This window comes from Boleophthalmus pectinirostris, unplaced genomic scaffold, assembly GCF_026225935.1.
Source record: "Boleophthalmus pectinirostris isolate CB_2022bp ecotype Guang Dong unplaced genomic scaffold, ASM2622593v1 HiC_scaffold_13, whole genome shotgun sequence".
Lineage (NCBI taxonomy): Eukaryota > Metazoa > Chordata > Actinopteri > Gobiiformes > Gobiidae > Boleophthalmus > Boleophthalmus pectinirostris.
Window position 1 is genome coordinate 8841481 of NW_026571036.1, and position 24471 is coordinate 8865951.

The following is a 24471-nucleotide window of genomic DNA, read 5'->3' on the forward strand; positions in this document are numbered from 1 at the left end:
AATAAAAAATCAGGAGTAGGAGTGAGTGTCATGACTATTTCAGGATTTTATCTTATATATTTCAATTAAATACATAGTTAAGACCTTCCTAAAAGTGATTCTGAATGATTTTTGGACAAATTCTGTAGCTTTCTGAGTTTCTTGTGTTGCGCTGCTTACAAATCATGTTCATGGCAGCTAAGGAAATAATTCATATTTCTTCCCGAATCAACAATTATAGATAAGATAAAATAATAACACAATTTTAAATAAATAATGTCTCTATAGTCTATCTGTAGCCAATGAGCCAGCTCTAATACATGTTTGATATGATCTCGCGGGCCAAATATAATTATATTGCGAGCCAAATTTGGTCCCCGGGCCTGAGTTTGACATGTCTGCTATAGGGCTCAGGGAACAAGAAAAAATAATTTAAAATACAATTTCATAGTAAACTTCTGTGAGCAAATGAGTATTATATTGATATTACATACTGAAAAGATGTGATCGGAAAATCGGTAAAATGACAAACAAGGCCAACGTTTGGTCTTGCTACGTTCACATTCCCGCTGGGAGAATGAGACGCTCAAGCTGGGACTTTCAAGCCAGGGGAATGTACGAGACTGTATTCAGTCTATGTGCTCTTATACCTGTTTTGATACAGCGATAGATTGTGTAAAGAAGTGAACTAAAGGGACTGTTGTCACCCAAAGCGTTCAGCTCCAGCCAAATGAAGCTTATCGAGGCTGGAAGTTACAGGGGTGAATTTGGAGCTGAGTTTCATATTTGAAACTCTGACCCCGAGTATCATTAGCCTGATTCATCAGTTTCACTTTGTGGAAACCGTCTGACCTCGCAGCATTAGGATTCGTTCGCTCGACGGTAGGCGGGTACTTTTTTTATTTAACCAGTCGCTGCTGTTCGGTTGTGACATATGTACGTCACAGCCACTGGTATATTAAGCTTTTCCCAAATCCCCCAGGAAGAAGGGCAATAACGTCTTTCCCCTTGATGAAATTCACCAAACACTCTCTTTGTTCCGACTTTAAATCCTTGATCTCGGGAATCGTTGCCAAGTTCAGAATGCATGGCTTCATTTACATCCATCTCGACCACTTTGTTTACTGTTGTGCTGTTTGACAAAAAAGGACCAAGTCATGGCTTCACAGCTCTTCGCTGATTCCCCGGTGCACGGTCTACAACTTCCAGGGTTCTTGCAAACCGTCTAGTGCATTCTGATTCCTGACATAGTCGCTGGAGAGAAACAACCGTATGCACTGGGTCTTTGGGTTGAGTGGTTGAAAATGGTTGAATTTGTTGTATGGTGTTTTATTTGTTTTGTTTTTTTCACCCCTGAGACTAAGTGGGGTTGTTGGGGACCCACTGGACCTCACGTAGGACACTTGTTTATCAATCCACAGCCATTTGAGCAGCACGAGCATCCATTATGGGCCATTATGGGCCCACACTCTGCTGTACGCCTGTGGTACAAACACTGGTACAAGCTACTGCAAGAGGATTTGGAACTGGTTGTTGGCAAAATTGATTCGGCATGATTTTTTTCTGTTTGGCAGGATGCAGGCGGTACAGTGGCCGAGTAGAGTAGCTAGTTGTTTTTTTGTGGATGCTAAAACTTCAAACTCAATTTTGAAACCAAGAAAAAGGCTCAGTGCCGATTTCAATGCCGTGGTTACGATTAAAGGAGCTGTGTGTAAGATTTAGATTTTAAATGATATAAACATGACTTGACGGTGTCCACAGATACGAGGTAGATATGTTCAAATCAGATACAGCTTTTAGTGAGATAAATTCTAATGATTATATAATGATTTTTTTTTTTTTTTTTTTTTACTTTTATTGCCACAAATCAATTTGCATCAACAGTGTCCTGAGACCGGGCCTTCACGCAACTTATATATTCAAAAAAAATTTCCCCCTCTTCCCCCCTCTAGAAGAAGAAAAGAGAGAAAAAAATCGCAAAAACAAATAAAAATAAATATTTTAAAAAAACATAAAAAATAAGGCATATTAGGGCATACGTGTCTTATTTGTAAAAGTCAATAATTGGGCTCCATTTCTTTTCAAAAGTTGGCACCTTGAGCTGTAGTTAAGCCGTTCCATTGTATAAACTTGTCTGATTTTTGATATCCACTGATCAGTGTTTGGTATTTCAGGTTTCAGCCAGTAGATAGAGGATCATTTTTTCTTGCAGTCATCAGAAGAAGATGCAGCAGAAAGCACTGATCATGAGAGAAACCTTCAGGAAATATATCAAGCAAAAATATCTTTCGGTCCATCAACAGGTCCACAGCCAATATATTTTGTAGAACATCTTTAACATCAACCCAGAAACGTTTTATATTGGGGCAGTCCCAAAATATGTGAGTCTGGTCGCCCACAAGTCCACACTTCCTCCAACATTTGTCACTAACACTACATTTAGAAATAAAAGTTTTCAGCGGGGTTTTTTAAAGAATCTTAATTTGACCTTCCAGTCAAACTCCTTCCAAATTCGATTCCTACCCCTCTATGACAACCAGAATAATGATTTATTCTAACATTAACAATGGACATGAATGCCAAGATGTTTGTTATAATTTAGTGTTTTGTTCTTAAGACAATTAAACAATCAGAAAGCAGAATGAGTGCCACATAAGTCTTTCATTTGGGTTGCCAGTTTCAAAGCTGAAATCCAGTTGGTCTAAACTTAAAATGCTTCTCTCTAATCTGAATGGTCACTACTTAAACCCCAGAACCTGCTAGTGGAGAGTTCTAGTGAAAGGCTCTAGTAACCCAAATCCAGTTGCGATTGTAATACATACAGTATTTTTTCTCAAAGACTGGGTCACAAGATATTTTTTTGTGTCGCCTTGTTACGATCTGCATGGAGCTCTGCAATATACAGTTCTGATTTGTGACTTTATCATCATTCTGGATAAGCGTTTTGGAAGAATATTCTGTCCTCAGCAGGGCCAGTACTTCTATGCTTATTCCTTTCACTTTACCACATAAAAGTGTGAATTGGGATTTTCTGTGCTCACAAAAATGAAGACAAAGCACAGAAACAGACTGAATGTTGCGCCTGATCTGCTGCTGCGCTCTCCTCCTGCAGCCCGGACTGAAAACACGCTACAAAAACCCAGACAGGTCCACCTATCTCATTTAAAAAATGTTTAAATATTAAGACATTTTTGTATAATTTTATAATCGTTTTATAATTATGTTATTGACTATTTTGTTCCAATATTTCTGGTTCAGTTGAATGTTGAAAAGAAAAAGAACTGTGCTACATTTAATGTCCAAATAGGCGACTTATGGATCCTTTTATTGCTGCTTCAATGACTGTTTTTCATTGTTTCCACTGAGTAATCCTAATTGTTCACTCAGTCAGCAATAAAATATCCTCGTTAATGATTTACGAATAATGTCTATAGTCTTGGGTTGCAAAGGTTTGTGACTTTTAAAATATGGATCCACAGGAAAAAAGTTTGGGCAACACTGCAATTAGGGGTGTCAAATTATCGCGTTAATTGCGATTAATTAATTACAGTCATATTTAGCGCGTTATGTTTTTTAATCTCTAACTTTAGTGTTTCTGTATGCGAGTTGCTTTACTATAAAACCTGTTTTAATGTGTTGTTGGGACAACAACACACACACACACAAAAAAAACACATTTATACATTTTTTTATTTCGGTAATTCCACTCATTGCCGGAAACCCACATAAAACGCGCGCAGTAAGAGCGATGTAACGTCCTGTTAACGTTGGTGGCGTCGAAGAGCCAGTAAAACAGAGGCAGCAGTGCACAGGTAAAAACGCATTCGTGTCTTGGAAATTATTTTCCCGACGTGAAATATAAAAGAAAATAACAAATATAATATCACCTACAACTTAAATGTCACTGGTGAAAACAACCTGCATAGACTCATGATGTCTGCACTACTGTCCTATAGTGACCTGCCACATGAGGGGACACGCACACAAACACACACACAAACACACACAAACACACACAAACACAAACACACACCTTCATCATCGTCATTAACCTGAGAACGCGCGGACCACGTTTCCTTCCGTAGTTACTGCGCGGACACCGACGTGCTCCCGTGTGGATCGTGTTTTCTCGCTACGCGGCGTAAACCGCGCTTCCTCCTGTGCGCCTCTAAACCAGAACTAACACCAAGACTAAAACCAGGACTAAACCAGTCCAGGACTAAACCAGGACTAAACCAGGACTAAACCAGGACTAAACCAGAACTAAACCAGAACTAAAACCAGAACTAAAACCAGGTCTAAACCAGGACCAAACCAGAACTAACTCCAGGACTAAAACCAGGATTAATCCATTCCAGGACTAAACTAAGACTAAAGTAGGACTAAAGCAGGTCTAAACCAGGTCTAAACCAGGACTAAAACAAGGACTAAAACCAGTGATCTCATATATAAAGCATTTCTCTATCAATAATATTTTTAATATGGTTAAGGAAAGACTGGACTTTTTATTGTCTTTAAGTAGACAAAAGTTATTATGTTCAGATTTCCTCGTCTTTGCTACTTTACAGCAAACAGTTTCTTATTCATGGAGACTTGGGCTCAACAGCCAATTTGGAGAGATTTGTTAAACAATAAATGACTTTATAAAGTCACTTTTTTAAATCTATATCAGTCTTTTGATCTGCCACAATAATGTAATAATGAATTTAAATGAAAATACCTCAAATTGAAGGCTTTTCTCAGCAATTTTTAGGTGAGATTAAAATGAGATTAATTAGATTAATTAATTACAGATCATAATTAATTAATCTCTCAATTATTTTAATCGCATGACGGCACTAACTGCAATACAACAATATAAGAGTGCACCGTATATACTGTTCCTTTAAAGCAGGGATCTCGAACCTTTTGCTTCCAGTGAGCTCCTTTACAAACTAAAATTGCCGGAGAGCTGCTCGTTTTAGCAGTTGCAAGAAACTGATTAATATAATCGATATAAGAGGACAAGCCTTAGATGTACAGTTAGATGCCAATAAAACATTAAACCATTATCCATTTATTAATGCACAAAGTTCAATACAACACCTTTACAGTGGTAATTAATCAAATATGAGAATTTATTACAATACGTATTATTCAGAAATCCTTTGTACTTACTAATTGGAGACTCCTGCTTTAAAGTTATTATCTGGTCTGATATAGATGAAAACTACTATTCTAGCTTTATTACTTGTTCAGATAAGCAGTGTTGGAAAAGTTACACATTGGTTACACTTTACTAGTTAACTGTGATATATTACACCACTTGTTTGCTGAGGCTGACCAGATTTTCAGCATCATAAACTGGGACACTCACAGTTTATGGTGGTTGGTAAGAGTAAAATTGTGAGGCGAGCGCGTAATTAAGGAAAATTGTTACGTAATTGGCCCATTCATGACTAATCTGAGTCAGTATAGTCACATTTTCTTTGTGTTGTGGTCATTTTGAAGCAGCTTTTCTGTATTTTACCTAAACAAAAGAGTGAATTTATGGCTCTTTTTACTGTTGGCAGGGATCAAATTGGTCAAAAAAAATAAGGACACCTCGGACATTTCTTGTATAAATCTGTGACAAATCATTGGTTTTGTTTAAATCTGCTGAGACAGGGGACGCAGGGCTCAAAACCGGGACTGTCTTGGGTAAAGTTTTAGAACACCACACTTTTTCCAGCTTTTACGGCTTACTGTTGACCAAAACATATTCAAAAACTTTTGATTCATGAATGTGTCCACCTTTGAAAGATATAACAACTGAACACACACTTTTTAGAAACAGAAATCAAATATTCTTCAGAAAGTTCTTCCCAAGTCTGTTGCAGAAGTTCCCATAAATGTGTGGCACTTGTAGGTTTCTTGGGCTTTCACTCTTCTGTCCAGTTCATCCCAAACCAGCTCGATGGGGTTTAAGTCTGGACACTGTGCTGCTGGACACTCCATGTTTTCAAGTTTTACCACCTTGTTCTTTTCTCCTGAGGTAGTTTTGGCAGAGCTTGGACTTGTGTTTTGTTCTTTTATCTTTTTTTTTTTTAAACCTCTGGATGTTCAGTACTTAACGTGTAACGATATCCAAGTCTCACGATACGATATTTATTGCGATATCGTGGGAAAGCTCACGATGTGATGTGGAGGCTCACGATTAGGGATGTAACAATATTCAAATCTTACGGTACAATATTTATTGCGATATTTTTTGGAGGCTGACAAAACTATTAATATGCTACTTCTAATCTAAAGAACTAAGACTTAAAAGTGCTCAGAACTGTTGTTTCTTCTTGTAGTCTGCACTGAAATGGAGCAAAGGATCATGGTCTATGTAGTTCCCTCTGTCTTGTCTGATTTTTTTAGCCATTGCTGCACCATAACATAATATAAACAATACTTAATATAAACAAAGAGACTTGCAATACGATATGTGTTGTGATGGTCCACGATATTATTGTGAGAACTTTGATGATACGATGTCACGATATTTACATCCTTAATGCTTACCTTTGTACCATTTCAAGCTCTTCATTGGACTTGCACGACTTCAATTGCATTAAATAACTGGACAAAATTAGGGTGTAGGTCTGGCCACCTTATATTTGCAAATTTAATAGCACTTAGAGCTTTGGAGAAGAAGACAGACTATTAATAAAGGATTACGCAAACGTGCGAATGAAACAAAACACAACTCCAGGTCTGTTTTTGATGATTTAGCAACATTTGAACACGGCTTGAAGCTCACAAGAGTCGATTTTGCGTAATATATGACCTTTAAGCACCAGGCGATATGGCCTTAATCTGCACTTTCCTTTATGTACATATGTCAAGACGCTGAATACAGAACTGCGGTGTGTTTTCCTCATCGTTTACCCTTATCGTAAAGCGAGCTATTTACCCCCATTCAGCGCTGACAGCCCGAGAACTGCGCCGCGTGAATCAACTTTACCGTGGCTCGCCTGCCCAAAGTCCAAAACCAACAACCATAAAAATTCACATAAAGCTCAGAATACTGCCTCTCTCCAACAAAAGACCATCTGTAATCACAACATGTTTTTTTTTTTTTCCTCTTCTGGTACTTCTTTTTGTTCGGTAATAGCCCCCCTTCACACAGGCCTCTCTGTCTCCCACCACTCGCTTTCATCTTGTGCCTTGTCGCGACCATTAGCAATGCCCTCTGGCCGGCGAGAAAAACCCCGTTGACATTGATGTAGCGTTTCCCCAACACGACGCCTCATTCGAACCTTATTTGTCAAATTGGGCTGGTGTGAGGGCATACTTAAGATATTTATAATTCCTTAGGCGTTCGCGTGGTTGGCGACTAATGTTATTTGAAGAATTTGACGGAGTTTTTTTTTTTTTTTTTAATGTTTTTTTTCTCCTTTTTGCGCGATAGTTCGTGTGTGGTTTTGCCGCGGGGGGGGTTCTCGGCGATGGCGGAAGGATGTGTCTAATTTGGCCCTAATGGGTGATTCAGCCATCTTGTCCCCGTTTCCGCGGCGATGCACTAGCGCAGCACTATGCATCAAGTCAATGACACATGAGCTAACGTTTGCGCTCGGACATCGGTTTTAGAAAGAGAGAGACGGAGCGAGAGAGGGGGGGGAAGGAGGGGTAGCAAAAGCGCGTCGTGCACGAAGTATTGAGGAAGCAGTTAATCAGCGGTGTGCGTAATCAGATCATTTGTCGTGAGATTGGATTAGACCATCGAACTTTCCCTGGGGCGAAGAAATATGGCAGACGCTAGCTTTCAAACGGTTGCCCGCTTTGATGGATTGTTATTGTAATATTAGCAAACGCAATGTCTGTTTTGCAAGTAACAAGTTTCAATTTCAGGTTTGATTTAAAGGCGCGGTGTGTTAAGTTCATCACCTGTGTCCTTGGAGATGTTGCTTTATCTGAAATATTCCACAGTATGACATTAAACATAACTATTTATATTGCTTTTTTTTTTTTGGTGCTTCTCCGCCTGGTGACCTTTCTGTCACGGTTGCCACAATATCAGAAATCAGATACCAGAGGTGGGACTAAGTCGTTGTTTTGCAAATCTCAAGTCTTTGACCTCAAGTCCTAGTCAAGTCCCAAGTTAAATACAGGCAAGTCCAAGTCCAGTCTTGAATCACTGGCCCATAAGTCCATTTCAAGTCCAAAGTACCAAATATAGCGGAGATTTTTTCAGTTTATATGAATTTTAAACTAAATTGTACTTAAAACATCATAGTGTAATGAATATATGAGCGTTTATATAAGAGTTGTAGAAATGTAAATGTTTCCTTTTTAAACGTCTTGACAAGAGTGTGAATCATCATGGTCAGAACAGAAAGAATTCAGATTTAAAAGTGCTTCTCAAGTCTTCTCAAGACATAGTCATCAAGTCCGAGAGTCCAAGTCAAGTTCCAAGTCACTGACCTTCAAATCCAAGTCGAGTCCCATTCGAGTCCCAATCTTAGTCCATTTGATCAAGTCAAGTCCAAGTCACGACTCGCAAATCCCCACCTCTGTCAGATACTAATCGATAGGGACACATTGATCCGACACTGGTATCAGACAGCATTAGGTGTGTAACGGTGCACAAAAATCATGTTTTGGTACGTACCTCGGTTTTGAGGTCACAGTTCGGTTTATTTTCGGTACAGTGTGGGAGCAAAATGTAAAATCATGTGCTTGTTGTTTATTTGTGTGTTTATTTAACCAACAATTTGTTTTAACATTATACAAACGGAAAAATAAAATAAAGTGCTGCTTGGTAATACTGATAAGTTAAATAAAATATTCTCAAATAAGCAACAAATGTATGAAATGTTATAAAAAATGAATTCCTTGTAAACAGTAAACAAAGCTTTTCAAAAAGTAAAACACAGCACTAACAGTTCCAGCATGAAGTTTTACTCAATCTTCATATTTTTTGGCCAGAAAAACCAACTTGTCCACATTGTCTGCAGTGAGTGCAGATCTGCTGCAGTTACAGTGTCCCCACCGGTTCCCTTGTGAATATTAAAGAGCCGAGACTTCTGTGTAGCTGCATCATTGTGGTATCGGAATCAGTATTAAGTTTTTCCTTAAGACTTTTCCTTAAACCAGGGGTCTCCAACCTGTAGCTCGGGAGCTACCGGTACCTTCCACCCCCTTCCAAGTAGCTCGCCAAAGGATTTCTGAATTACACATATTGTGCTGAATAACTAAACTTTGTTTAATTAAATGCCTTTTACCATTGTACATGTGACATTTTGATGCCTAACTTTGTACACTAATAAATGGATAATGGTTTATATTTTACAGGCATCTAATTGTACCTGATCTAAGGTTTGCTGTGGCTCTTATATATACAAAATTTCTTGTGACCTCTAAAATTAGTAGCTCTCTGGCATTTTCGTTTTATAAAAGTAGCTCACCGAAGGAAAAAGGTTGGAGATCCCTGACTTAGACTATTCCTTCAGTCTCGTGACAACACCAGGGCTGGGTATCATTAAGAAGTTGCCGATACGATACATACCTCGATACATAGGTCCACGATATGATGCATATCTCGATACAGTGCACTTTTGATTTGACACGATATATTTCAAATCGATTCGATACGCTTCAATAAAAAATAATGGCTAAATCGTGACTGTGATACTAAAAGTCTTTGTTAAACCACTTCTTGTGCAAAGTGAGTATGAAACACAAACATTTTAATCATCAAAAAAGTGAAAACGTCAAATGTGTCGCATAAAAGACCTTTCTTTNATTTACATCCATCTCGACCACTTTGTTTACTGTTGTGCTGTTTGACAAAAAAAGGACCAAGTCATGGCTTCACAGCTCTTCGCTGATTCCCCGGTGCACGGTCTACAACTTCCAGGGTTCTTGCAAACCTTCTAGTGCATTCTGATTCCTGACATAGTCGCTGGAGAGAAACAACCGTATGCACTGGGTCTTTGGGTTGAGTGGTTGAAAATGGTTGAATTTGCTGTATGGTGTTTTATTTGTTTTGTTTTTTTCACCCCTGAGACTAAGTGGGGTTGTTGGGGACCCACTGGACCTCACGTAGGACACTTGTTTATCAATCCACAGCCATTTGAGCAGCACGAGCATCCATTATGGGCCCACACTCTGCTGTACGCCTGTGGTACAAACACTGGTACAAGCTACTGCAAGAGGATTTGGAACTGGTTGTTGGCAAAATTGATTCGGCATGATTTTTTTCTGTTTGGCAGGATGCAGGCGGTACAGTGGCCGAGTAGAGTAGCTAGTTGTTTTTTGTGGATGCTAAAACTTCAAACTCAATTTTGAAACCAAGAAAAAGGCTCAGTGCCGATTTCAATGCCGTGGTTACGATTAAAGGAGCTGTGTGTAAGATTTAGATTTTAAATGATATAAACATGACTTGACGGTGTCCACAGATACGAGGTAGATATGTTCAAATCAAATACAGCTTTTAGTGAGATAAATTCTAATGATTATATAATAATGATTTTTTTTTTTTTTTTAAACTTTTATTGCCACAAATCAATTTGCATCAACAGTGTCCTGAGACCGGGCCTTCACGCAACTTATATATTCAAATTTTTTTTTCCCCCTCTTCCCCCCTCTAGAAGAAGAAAAGAGAGAAAAAAATTGCAAAAACAAATAAAAATAAATATTTAAAAAAACATAAAAAATAAGGCATATTAGGGCATACGTGTCTTATTTGTAAAAGTCAATAATTGGGCTCCATTTCTTTTCAAAAGTTGGCACCTTGAGCTGTAGTTAAGCCGTTCCATTGTATAAACTTGTCTGATTTTTGATATCCACTGATCAGTGTTTGGTATTTCAGGTTTCAGCCAGTAGATAGAGGATCATTTTTCTTGCAGTCATCAGAAGAAGATGCAGCAGAAAGCACTGATCATGAGAGAGAGACCTTCAGGAAATATATCAAGCAAAAATATCTTTCGGTCCATCAACAGGTCCACAGCCAATATATTTTGTAGAACATCTTTAACATCAACCCAGAAACGTTTTATATTGGGGCAGTCCCAAAATATGTGAGTCTGGTCGCCCACAAGTCCACACTTCCTCCAACATTTGTCACTAACACTACATTTAGAAATAAAAGTTTTCAGCGGGGTTTTAAAGAATCTTAATTTGACCTTCCAGTCAAACTCCTTCCAAATTCGATTCCTACCCTTTATGACAACCAGAATAATGATTTATTCTAACATTAACAATGGACATGAATGCCAAGATGTTTGTTATAATTTAGTGTTTTGTTCTTTAAGACAATTAAACAATCAGAAAGCAGAATGAGTGCCACATAAGTCTTTCATTTGGGTTGCCAGTTTCAAAGCTGAAATCCAGTTGGTCTAAACTTAAAATGCTTCTCTCTAATCTGAATGGTCACTACTTAAACCCCAGAACCTGCTAGTGGAGAGTTCTAGTGAAAGGCTGTGGTAACCCAAATCCAGTTGCGATTGTAATACATTACAGTATTGTTTCCCAAATACTGGGTCACAAGATTTTTTTTTTTGTGTGTCACCTTGTTACGATCTGCATGGAGCTCTGCAATATACAGTTCTGATTTGTGACTTTATCATCATTCTGGATAAGCGTTTCGGGCAGAATATTCTGTCCTCAGCAGGGCCAGTACTTCTATGCTTATTCCTTTCACTTTACCACATAAAAGTGTGAATTGGGATTTTCTGTGCTCACAAAAATGAAGACAAAGCACAGAAACAGACTGAATGTTGCGCCTGATCTGCTGCTGCGCTCTCCTCCTGCAGCCCGGACTGAAACACACGCTACAAAAACCCAGACAGGTCCACCTATCTCATTAAAAAAATGTTTAAATATTAAGACATTTTTGTATAAATTTTATAATCGTTTTATATAATTATGTTATTGACTATTTTGTTCCAATATTTCTGGTTCAGTTGAATGTTGAAAAGAAAAAGAACTGTGCTACATTTAATGTCCAAATAGGCGACTTATGGATCCTTTTATTGCTGCTTTTCATTGTTTCCACTGAGTAATCCTACTTGTTCACTCAGTCAGCAATAAAAATATCCTCGTTAATTTTGATTTTACGAATAATGTCTATAGTCTTGGGTTGCAAAGGTTTGTGACTTTTAAAAATATGGATCCGCTGGAAAAAAGTTTGGGCAACACTGCATTACAACAATATAAGAGTGCGCACCGTATATACTGTTCCTTTAAAGCAGGGATCTCGAAACCTTTTGCTTCCAGTGAGCTCCTTTACAAACTAAAATTGCCGGAGAGCTGCTCGTTTTAGCAGTTGCAAGAAATTGATCGATATAAGAGGACAAGCCTTAGATGTACATTTAGATGCCAATAAAACATTAAACCATTATCCATTTATTAAGTGCACAAAGTTCATGACACAACACCTTTACAGTTGTAATTAATCAAATATGAGTTATTTATTACAATACGTATTATTCAGAAATCCTTTGTACTCATTTACTTGTAAGGTATAGTTGGAGACTCCTGCTTTAAAGTTATTATCTGGTCTGATATAGATGAAAACTACTATTCTAGCTTTATTACTTGTTCAGATAAGCAGTGTTGGAAAAGTTACACATTGGTTACACTTTACTAGTTAACTGTGATATATTACACCACTTGTTTGCTGAGGCTGACCAGATTTTCAGCATCATAAACTGGGACACTCACAGTTTATGGTGGTTGGTAAGAGTAAAATTGTGAGGCGAGCGCGTAATTAAGGAAAATTGTTACGTAATTGGCCCATTCATGACTAATCTGAGTCAGTATAGTCACATTTTCTTTGTGTTGTGGTCATTTTGAAGCAGCTTTTCTGTATTTTACCTAAACAAAAGAGTGAATTTATGGCTCTTTTTACTGTTGGCAGGGATCAAATTGGTCAAAAATAAGGACACCTCGGACATTTCTTGTATAAATCTGTGACAAATCATTGGTTTTGTTTAAATCTGCTGAGACAGGGGACGCAGGGCTCAAAACCGGGACTGTCTTGGGTAAAGTTTTAGAACACCACACTTTTTCCAGCTTTTACGGCTTACTGTTGACCAAAACATATTCAAAACTTTTGATTCATGAATGTGTCCACCTTTGAAAGATATAACAACTGAACACACACTTTTTAGAAACAGAAATCAAATATTCTTCAGAAAGTTCTTCCCAAGTCTGTTGCAGAAGTTCCCATAAATGTGTGGCACTTGTAGGTTTCTTGTCTTTCACTCTTCTGTCCAGTTCATCCCAAACCAGCTCGATGGGGTTTAAGTCTGGACACTGTGCTGCTGGACACTCCATGTTTTCAAGTTTTACCATCTTGTTCTTTTCTCCTGAGGTAGTTTTGGCAGAGCTTGGACTTGTGTTTTGTTCTTTTATCTTTTTTTTTTTTAAACCTCTGGATGTTCAGTACTTAACGTGTAACGATATCCAAGTCTCACGATACGATATTTATTGCGATATCGTGGGAAAGCTCACGATGTGATGTGGAGGCTCACGATTAGGGATGTAACAATATTCAAATCTTACGGTACAATATTTATTGCGATATTTTTTGGAGGCTGACAAAACTATTAATATGCTACTTCTAATCTAAAGAACTAAGACTTAAAAGTGCTTAGAACTGTTGTTTCTTCTTGTAGTCTGCACTGAAATGGAGCAAAGGATCATGGTCTATGTAGTTCCCTCTGTCTTGCCTGATTTTTTTAGCCATTGCTGCACCATAACATAATATAAACAATACTTAATATAAACAAAGAGACTTGCAATACGATATGTTGTGATGGTCCACGATATTATTGTGAGAACTTTGATGATACGATGTCACGATATTTACATCCTTAATGCTTACCTTTGTACCATTTCAAGCTCTTCATTGGACTTGCACGACTTCAATTGCATTAAATAACTGGACAAAATTAGGGTGTAGGTCTGGCCACCTTATATTTGCAAAGTTAATAGCACTTAGAGCTTTGGAGAAGAAGACAGACTATTAATAAAGGATTACGCAAACGTGTGAATGAAACAAAACACAACTCCAGGTCTGTTTTTGATGATTTAGCAACATTTGAACACGGCTCGAAGCTCACAAGAGTCGATTTTGCGTAATATATGACCTTTAAGCACCAGGCGATATGGCCTTAATCTGCACTTTCCTTTATGTACATATGTCAAGACGCTGAATACAGAACTGCGGTGTGTTTTCCTCATCGTTTACCCTTATCGTAAAGCGAGCTATTTACCCCCATTCAGCGCTGACAGCCCGAGAACTGCGCCGCGTGAATCAACTTTACCGTGGCTCGCCTGCCCAAAGTCCAAAACCAACAACCATAAAAATTCACATAAAGCTCAGAATACTGCCTCTCTCCAACAAAAGACCATCTGTAATCACAACATGTTTTTTTTTTTTTTTTTCCTCTTCTGGTACTTCTTTTTGTTCGGTAATAGCCCCCCTTCACACAGGCCTCTCTGTCTCCCACCACTCGCTTTCATCTTGTGCCTTGTCGCGACCATTAGCAATGCCCTCTGGCCGGCGAGAAAAACCCCGTTGACATTGATGTAGCGTTTCCCCAACACGACGCCTCATTCGAACCTTATTTGTCAAATTGGGCTGGTGTGAGGGCATACTTAAGATATTTATAATTCCTTAGGCGTTCGCGTGGTTGGCGACTAATGTTATTTGAAGAATTTGACGGAGTTTTTTTTTTTTTTTTTAATGTTTTTTTTCTCCTTTTTGCGCGATAGTTCGTGTGTGGTTTTGCCGCGGGGGGGGGTTCTCGGCGATGGCGGAAGGATGTGTCTAATTTGGCCCTAATGGGTGATTCAGCCATCTTGTCCCCGTTTCCGCGGCGATGCACTAGCGCAGCACTATGCATCAAGTCAATGACACATGAGCTAACGTTTGCGCTCGGACATCGGTTTTAGAAAGAGAGAGACGGAGCGAGAGAGGGGGGGAAGGAGGGGTAGCAAAAGCGCGTCGTGCACGAAGTATTGAGGAAGCAGTTAATCAGCGGTGTGCGTAATCAGATCATTTGTCGTGAGATTGGATTAGACCATCGAACTTTCCCTGGGGCGAAGAAATATGGCAGACGCTAGCTTTCAAACGGTTGCCCGCTTTGATGGATTGTTATTGTAATATTAGCAAACGCAATGTCTGTTTTGCAAGTAACAAGTTTCAATTTCAGGTTTGATTTAAAGGCGCGGTGTGTTAAGTTCATCACCTGTGTCCTTGGAGATGTTGCTTTATCTGAAATGTTCCACAGTATGACATTAAACATATCTATTTATATTGCTTTTTTTTTTTTTTGGTGCTTCTCCGCCTGGTGACTTTTCTGTCACGGTTGCCACAATATCAGAAATCAGATACCAGAGGTGGGACCAAGTCGTTGTTTTTGCAAATCTCAAGTCTTTGACCTCAAGTCCTAGTCAAGTCCCAAGTTAAATACAGGCAAGTCCAAGTCCAGTCTTGAATCACTGGCCCATAAGTCCATTTCAAGTCCAAAGTAAAAGTACCAAATATAGCGGAGATTTTTTCAGTTTATATGAATTTTAAACTAAATTGTACTTAAAACATCATAGTGTAATGAATATATGAGCGTTTATATATAAGAGTTGTAGAAATGTAAATGTTTCCTTTTTAAACGTCTTGACAAGAGTGTGAATCATCATGGTCAGAACAGAAAGAATTCAGATTTAAAAGTGCTTCTCAAGTCTTCTCAAGACATAGTCATCAAGTCCGAGAGTCCAAGTCAAGTTCCAAGTCACTGACCTTCAAATCCAAGTCGAGTCCCATTCGAGTCCCAATCTTAGTCCATTTGATCAAGTCAAGTCCAAGTCACGACTCGCAAATCCCCACCTCTGTCAGATACTAATCGATAGGGACACATTGATCCGACACTGGTATCAGACAGCATTAGGTGTGTAACGGTGCACAAAAATCATGTTTTGGTACGTACCTCGGTTTTGAGGTCACAGTTCGGTTTATTTTCGGTACAGTGTGGGAGCAAAAATGTAAAATCATGTGCTTGTTGTTTATTTGTGTGTTTATTTAACCAACAATTTGTTTTAACTTTATACAAACGGAAAAATAAAATAAAGTGCTGCTTGGTAATACTGATAAGTTAAATAAAATATTCTCAAATAAGCAACAAATGTATGAAATGTTATAAAAAATGAATTCCTTGTAAACAGTAAACAAAGCTTTTCAAAAAGTAAAACACAGCACTAACAGTTCCAGCATGAAGTTTTACTCAATCTTCATATTTTTGGCCAGAAAAACCAACTTGTCCACATTGTCTGCAGTGAGTGCAGATCTGCTGCAGTTACAGTGTCCCCAGCAGTTCCCTTGTGAATATTAAAGAGCCGAGCCTTCCACATAGCTGCATCATTGTGGTATCGGAATCAGTATTAAGTTTTTCCTTAAGACTTTTCCTTAAACCAGGGGTCTCCAACCTGTAGCTCGGGAGCTACCGGTACCTCTTCACCCCCTTCCAAGTAGCTCGCCAAAGGATTTCTGAATTACACATATTGTGCTGAATAACTAAACTTTGTTTAATTAAATGCCTTTTACCATTGTACATGTGACATTTTGATGCCTAACTTTGTACACTAATAAATGGATAATGGTTTATATTTTACAGGCATCTAATAGTACCTGATCTAAGGTTTGCTGTGGCTCTTATATATACTAAATTTCTTGTGACCTCTAAAATTAGTAGCTCTCTGGCATTTTCGTTTTATAAAAGTAGCTCACCGAAGGAAAAAGGTTGGAGACCCCTGCCTTAGACTATTCCTTCAGTCTCGTGACAACACTAGGGCTGGGTATCATTAAGAAGTTGCCGATACGATACATACCTCGATACATAGGTCCACGATATGATGCATATCTCGATACAGTGCACTTTTGATTTGACACGATATATTTCAAATCGATTCGATACGCTTCAATAAAAAATAATGGCTAAATCGTGACTGTGATACTAAAAGTCTTTGTTAAACCACTTCTTGTGCAAAGTGAGTATGAAACACAAACATTTTAATCATCAAAAAAGTGAAAACGTCAAATGTGTCGCATAAAAGAGCTTTCTTTCTTTAAACAAGCAACAAAACTGTATCGCTTTAACAAAATAATTTAGTAAAATATACCAAAAATATCTATACAGCAGCCGACGGTATCATCACATGTACACTTTAAATTATATTGAGATAGATATGCTAATGCTGTACTGTGGAATATTCCAGGCGATGCAATATCTCCATGGAGACGAGCAGGTTGTGGACGCCAAACAGAAAAGTTACATCTTTAGTTCCATTTTTATGGCAGGATCTTCTTGCCTTGACTTACTACTTAATACTTGTGCTTTGTTTCAGTACCACTTGAGTCTTTTATGTTTTATTTTAATATTGAGACAAAATTGCCAAAACCAGCAAGCCTAATACAATGTTTTGTTTTCAAATTTAATTGAATTTTGAAGATGACATTTTCGGACGGATAAACACGCAAGTTAAAGCAATTGATATTTGCTCAAACTTGTGATTCCAATGAAAAAGGATAATCCAAGCTTGTCCAATCGGCTGGTTTATGAACTGAAAATATTCAAATCAAATGTTACGCTCATAATGTGTTGCATGATAATTAAGATGAGAATTCCGAAGCGTTTAAGAGACCCGTATCTTGCTATCCACGGATTTCAGAGTTAAGCTGAGGAATTTGAGAGAAACGCTGCTTTATAATATCGGATTCTGTCCAAAGTTCACATTGTAAACACGTCCAGAGGGATTGACAAAAAGACCGAAATATAAAATGACGAACAAATACAAGGATCACCTTTCAGAGCGTGTTTGTTCAGATCTAAACTACAGGGTTAGCAGTTTTTATGAGTTCTTACGAGACAGGGTGTTTTGTTGTTTGTAGAGGAAATTATGCTACTTCAAAGATTGCAGCCTATGCCATCGATTTGCTAATTGCGTCCATTCAGTTCCAATTAATCTCTCAGCCCTGCTTCAGAGTGATGAAAAATGAGGACTGTTGCCTTAGCGATTAAAAATTCAAAACTAAATAATGTACATTTTGAATAGCGGATAGTTATTGCCTATAAACCGTCAGATGAAACTTGTGAATAGTAACCAGCCACTCAGCAGGATGGGAATATGTAATGTTTAATGCATAGACTGGATAAAAAATGAAGCTACCAAATTTGGAGCAAAGTTTCATATTAGAAAAAGAATTTATTTACGGACAAAATAATGAAATAAAAGCACCAGGATGATGTAGGGCGGGTTAATACGAACATTTTAAGACTAAAATAAGGAGTCTGACAGCAGCAGTCAGAAGTGGGGACTTGCAAATCGTGACTTGGACTCGAGTCGCTGTTTTTAGGACTTGAGACTTGACTTGATAAAATGGACTAAGACTTGGGACTCGACTTGGACTTGAAGGTCAATGACTTGAGAAGACTTGAGAAGCACTTTTAAATCTGAATTCTTTCTATTCTAACTGTAATGAAGATGACGAATAAAGATCTTGTCAAGACATTTAAAAAGGAAAAAAAATGCATTTCTACAACTCTTATATACTCTATAAATACTCACATATAAATATACTATTACTTTTAAGAACCATTTAGTTTAAAATTTATAAAAATTGCAAAAATCTAAGCTATATTTTGTACTTTGGTTTAAAGACTTGAAATGTCTCAAAGCAGATGACTTGGACTTATGAGCCGGTGACTTGAGACTCGACTTGGACTTCCCTGTATTTGATTTGGGACTTGACTTGGACTTGAGGTCAAAGACTTGAGACTTACTTGAGACTTGCAAAATGATGACTTGGTCCCACCTCTGGCAGTAGTTACAGAGAGAAGGGGGACGCTTTTTCAATACAACATCAACTGGAGAGTCGATGGAGCCAGCAGCTAGTGTCCATTTATATATAAACAGTTTATGATTACCCTACCTCAATAGTACATTACCCTGATATCGTGATGTCTTTTGTACGCTGTTCTGGTAGATAGAGACATACACATCCAAAAAAAAAGTTGTGACCGTGTGCTGGGTCCAAAGAAAGAGAAAGCAGAAAGAGATCCGCACTGCAGTTCTTTTGAAGCTCCCAAATGTGTGTTTAAATGACACCATAATGTGACGCTTCAAGTCAAGCCCTTCTTCAGTTTCACAGCTGCTTTATTAAGTGATCAGCCCCAATGTCAAAAACTGTTGAATGAAATCTATAGTACAAAACAGGAGTTCACTCTGTTTAAAGTGGTGTTTTAGTTTGTCACAGCTAAAAGTATTATGGACAGTTTAGTATCATTGTAGGTACACACGACAGCACGAACTTCTTTTTGTATATATTTGTGTTTGTAAATATTATGTATATTTCATTTTCTTAGGTCCTATCCACACTAGTACGTATTTTAGTCATTTTCATAGTGGATGTTGTGTTCATCCACACTAATCCGATGGAAAACGGCTCCAGTGGCGGAACGAACTGGTGTTGTCAGCTCCCACAAATTCATTCATTCTGATCCTGCACTGTGTGGACGTCTGAAAACGTTGATACGCTGACGTAGGAGCTCTAGTTGCATCCTTATTGGACCACGTCACTTTGACTTACATCTTCCTGATTCGCTAGGTCATGTGACGCTATTGCGAAAAACAGTTCAAATAAACCAGAGACAAACCGGAAAAAGTGTAGCTAGAACGACTTGCACAGAACAGACTCACCATCGGCAGAACACCCCTCTGTCACAGAAAGAACACTCATATTCCACTTCTGACAGAAGCTGAACCGCATCAGCGCACAAGGAGCGAGCCGTCTTTTTGAGTGCTTAGTTTATGCAAATTAGCCATGTGGTTTTAAGTTTCGTTTCTGTAAAATGTAAACAAATGTGTCAAAGTTGTGTGGATAGGGAAGGCTTTGATTGTGGACACAGAAACGACGTGTCTGGATGCAAATCGTTTCCGATACGGTGATACAGTGATTTGTTTCAGTGTAAACCACGTCCCAGAGAGCCGTGCCCTATTCTTTTGGCCCTAGCCCTTACACCTTTCCAACTTTCCCTTTTGCGCCTGACATACACCATAGATATGCTCCACTTACTTTATAGTTTATCCTAAAGTTAAATGTCGATTACCATTTACCACAGATATAATGTCTCCATTCTACCTGGTTTGCTTATTCAAACTCCATAACCAACACAATAAGCATTTGAATAAACAAAAATACGTTCCTGTTTTCCATAATACATTTACATTTTGGTTTTGCATTTTCCACAGAGATAACTTTTAGCTGCATGACTATGGTTACAGTAACATGACACTCACAGAGTCATACATTTATTGAACGGATTAATACCAAATAGTATAGAAAAGTATCAATCCTCTGGCAAAAAAAACCCCAAAACAAAACAAAACTTAAAATGTCACCATAAAATTTGCAGTTTAAAAAAAAAAAAACATTGTGTGTATGAGTTTATCTCCACATATATTTATAATTTGTGCATTGGTTTAAGATGGGGTGGAGCTAAACATCTTTATAGTACAGGATTTTAATACAAAACTATTGTTATTGGTATTGTATTCAAACAAAAAGCACTGGTATTTCCTAACACGAGCGTACATCCTATTTTACTGCGTTCATTAGACTTGTAGATAACGTTGCTAGCAGCGATGCATTGTGGGTAGTATCCTGTTGTCGGGGAGCATGTGTTGTGATGTCGGACAGTGCAAACAAGGGCCCAAACTCCGTATCAGTGTCAGAACATTATCACGATTCCTGCCATTGTATTACTTGGTATCGAATCAAAACATAAATCACTGGTATTCCCCATGGCGAGGCAAGGCAAGTTTATTTGTATAGCACAATTTGTACACAAAGTAATTCAAAGTGCTTTACAGAATAAGAAATACATTAAAATTCACAACAAATCAAATCAAAACATAAATAATCATCATAAAATTAAAGAGAGAGAGACATTAATTACATGAATTAGAGAGAAGAGAGCAGAATGAATTCAATATGCAGCTAAACAGAACCGTTTTGAGCTTGGATTTAAACAGAGTCAAAGTCGAGTCTGTCTCACATCTTCATGAAGACTGTTCCAGGTTTTAGCTGCGTGAATCTGAAACGCTGACTCCCCGTGTTTAGTCGTGACTCCGGGCACCAGCAGGAGGCCGGTCCCTGAGCTCCTCAGAGTGCGAGATGGTTCATATGGCACTAACGTGTCAAAGAGAGACTTTTACACAAACAGCGGCGCTTTAAAGTCTCTTCTCTGAGCCGCAGGAGCCAGTGCAGAGACCTGAGCACAGGACTTATGTGCTCGTACTTCCCGGTTCGAGTCAAGACCAGAGCTGCAGCGTTCTGGATGTACTGGAGCTTCTCACAGCTCGTTTGGAGAGCCCAGTGAGCAGGACATTACAGGAGTCTAACCCAGTGATTCCCAAACTTTTTTTTTTTTTCTGGGCACCCATATTTTAAAAGTCTCAAACCTTTGCAACCCAAGTCAATAGATATTATTTATAAATCACAAAATAAAGGTGGATTTGACCATTATTGAACATTAATGAGGATATTTTATTGTTGAATGAGCGATCGTGTTAGTATTACTGTATTTTCTGGGCTATTAGATGCGCTCTTAAGCCTCTAACCCTATCAGAAAACATCCACGTGCCCCGCAAGGCAGAGCGCCCCATACACGAATCCACTCGGGTGTCCCAGCACGACTTCAGTAAACTACAAAGCCAACAAACACACACGGAGCAGACAGCGACCGCGCAGCTAAACACACCCGCAGCCACACTCGTCACTCCACGCCGACGAGGAACGGAACGGAGGAACGAACCGAAAAAGCGAGCGCAGTGTGCCACTTCTAGACACGACTGAACAACTGAGTCACTGCGAACACGCCGACAATCCAGCGGTCCCAGACACACCTCCCTACACGCCACAACTGAACAAAGCCCAGAGTCACCGTGAACACGACAAACAAAAGTCCCACTGACCCATCCAACTGGTGTGTTTCGTTTAAAGTCCGGTGCGGTTTATTTTTGAAAAAAGTTAGTTCGAAAATAGACCATTTAATGACAGTGCACCTTATAATCCAGAGCGCCTAAACAGCCTAAGTACGGTACTCAATTTTTAAACGATTTAGAACAGTAACTGAACCAATAAAAGGATCCATAAGTCGCCTATTTGGACATTAAATCTAGCCCATTTCTTTTTCTTTTCAACATTCAATTGAACCAGCAATATTGGAACAAAACAGTCAATAAAATAATTACAAAACGTCTTAATATTTCGACCTACATGCAGATTGTGACAAGGCGACCCATGTCTGCTTTAGACAGTAAACCTTTGATTTCTGCTGTGTGTTTTTAGATGGTAAAAGGCTGCAGATGTTATCGATTTGATGTGGCTGTTAAAGTTCAAGTTCCCCATCATTAACACGCACATCCTCTTTCGTCCCGACCATTAGCCTCGCAGGTGACGTCGCTCGGGCTGATGCATTGTGAGTAGCATGTGGGGTTTTGATGCCGGACAGTGCGAGCGGGAGCCGGGGGAAGGGGGTTAGGCGTGTCCCAGCGGGCCCCCGTGTGCTGCAGTGCCTTCGTTTACATTCCACACACCTAGTATAACTCGCGGCCAGCATCTCCGCCGCGCACACCTCTGCTCTGCCCCAAGACGCGTTCACTGTCCAAAACATACATATTTACCGCGCCGGCTCGCTCACCCCGCGCCGCAAATGAAGCTGTTTGTCCGCGGGAAAGGCACAGCGAAGAAATCCAAGAAAAAAAATATAAAAATGCAAGTATGAGTTATTATTTAGTAGCTTTACCTTTGCATGCTTACTAAAAATCTGGTCATTTTCTGATTTGTGGAGTTATCAGATTACGTCGTTTCAAACCTTTGACGAAGAAAATCATGTAAAAAGAAAAACTGCAGACTAAGGTAAAGACAAAAATGAAACAGAATATGTTTAATGCTCTACTGTGGAATATTCCAGGCAATGCAAAATGGAGATATTGCCAGAAAAGTTACAATTAGGGTGACCAGTTTTCCGTATTTTACTTGGGACAGTCCAAGTTTTGAGCCATGTGTCCAAATTTATCCAGATTTATCCAAAACCAGTGATTTGTCTCAGTTTTATATAAGAAATTATCCCCACTAACAGTAAAAAGAGGAATATATTGCTATTTGTTTTTGCGAAAATACAGAAAACCGATCTTGAAAATGACCATGAGCAAAAAAAAAAAATTTAAAAAGCCACCGACTGAAATGTTATATGTTGCTTTTCCGACATTCCACTATTTAGACATTGACTCCTAATTGTCGGAGTAGTGGCATAAACATTATTTTTCAAGCGTCCCACTACTTCAACATTTTTTTTTTTCATTGTCAGAGTAGCAACACTTCAGCCTGATTCATCAGCCGGTTTCAATTTGTGGAAACCGTCTGACCTCGCAGCATGAGGATTCGTTCGCTCGTTGGTAGGCGGGTACTTTTTTTTTTATTTAACCAATCGCTGTTATTCGGTCATGACGTATGTAATGCGCCAAATCCCGTAGGAAGAAGGGCAATAACGTCTTTCCCTCTTGATAAAATTCACCAAACATTCTCTTTGAATCCTCGATCTCGGGAATCGTTGCCAACACAGAATGTATGTCTTCGTCTACATTCGAAGGGTTGTTCCGAAACACAAACTCGGGCTAGTTCGGAGAAGACCGAGTCGGATGGATGGAACATGTAATAGTCAAACTGCCATAATTGATCGCTGATATTAACTAAATAAGCTAAAAAAAAAAAAACATTAAACTTTCTCGGGCATCCAGATTTCCCGACTGTTGCAAAGGAACGAATTTACAACGGATGTCTGGAGAACTGACTCGGATTTATCCACTACCGACATTCAGCAGAACACAGCATACCTCAAGGTGCATTGTGGGAAATTTTAAGTGCACTACTTTTTCACTCACTAGACATTTGGACACCACTAAAAATGGCGTGACCATTAAATAAAGCCCGAAGTAGGGAATAGTGTGAACATTTGGACACAGGCTTTTTGATAATCAGATTAAACACACACCAAAACTCCACTCTCGGTCTTGGTTTTCTCATATTTACTGGTCATGTAAATGCACCTCTGTGGTTATATTAAGACATCATTTTCCACCGTCTGTAGCTTTTAGCCTTGATGTGATTTGTTGTTGATTCATCATCCAAAACCTTGAGTTTTTATATTTTATTTTATATATTCATTTTTTTATATTTTTTTTCATTTAGCTGCACTTAGCGTGCCAAGGCCGCAAATTAAAGACACTTGCTTTCCATAAATAAGTTGTTTTAGTTTAAAGGGCCGTACTACGTTATTTTCTGATCTTTGTTATGTTTCCTCATCACAAACAGAGCTGGAGTTGTGTTTTGATTCATTCACACATGTTTAACACACAAACCCTGAGTTTTTCTCTGAAATGGAAAACACTTCTCCACCTTGTGATGTCATGTGGTAATAC

General features: G+C 38.7%; 1 protein-coding gene across 2 annotated transcripts in view; it reads left to right on the top strand.

The window, feature by feature from the left end:
- fut8b (fucosyltransferase 8b (alpha (1,6) fucosyltransferase)) overlaps positions 1-24471 on the top strand; it is a 451073-nt gene that overhangs the window by 123142 nt on the left and 303460 nt on the right. The window contains exon 1 of one of the 2 annotated variants that reach the window (XM_055149122.1): positions 22434-22469. The exons of the other annotated variant lie outside the window; for it this stretch is intronic. The gene's annotated coding sequence lies outside the window, so the exon portion shown is untranslated. Of the gene's footprint in view, positions 1-22433; positions 22470-24471 lie in introns of those variants that run through there. 2 annotated transcript variants of the gene reach the window in all.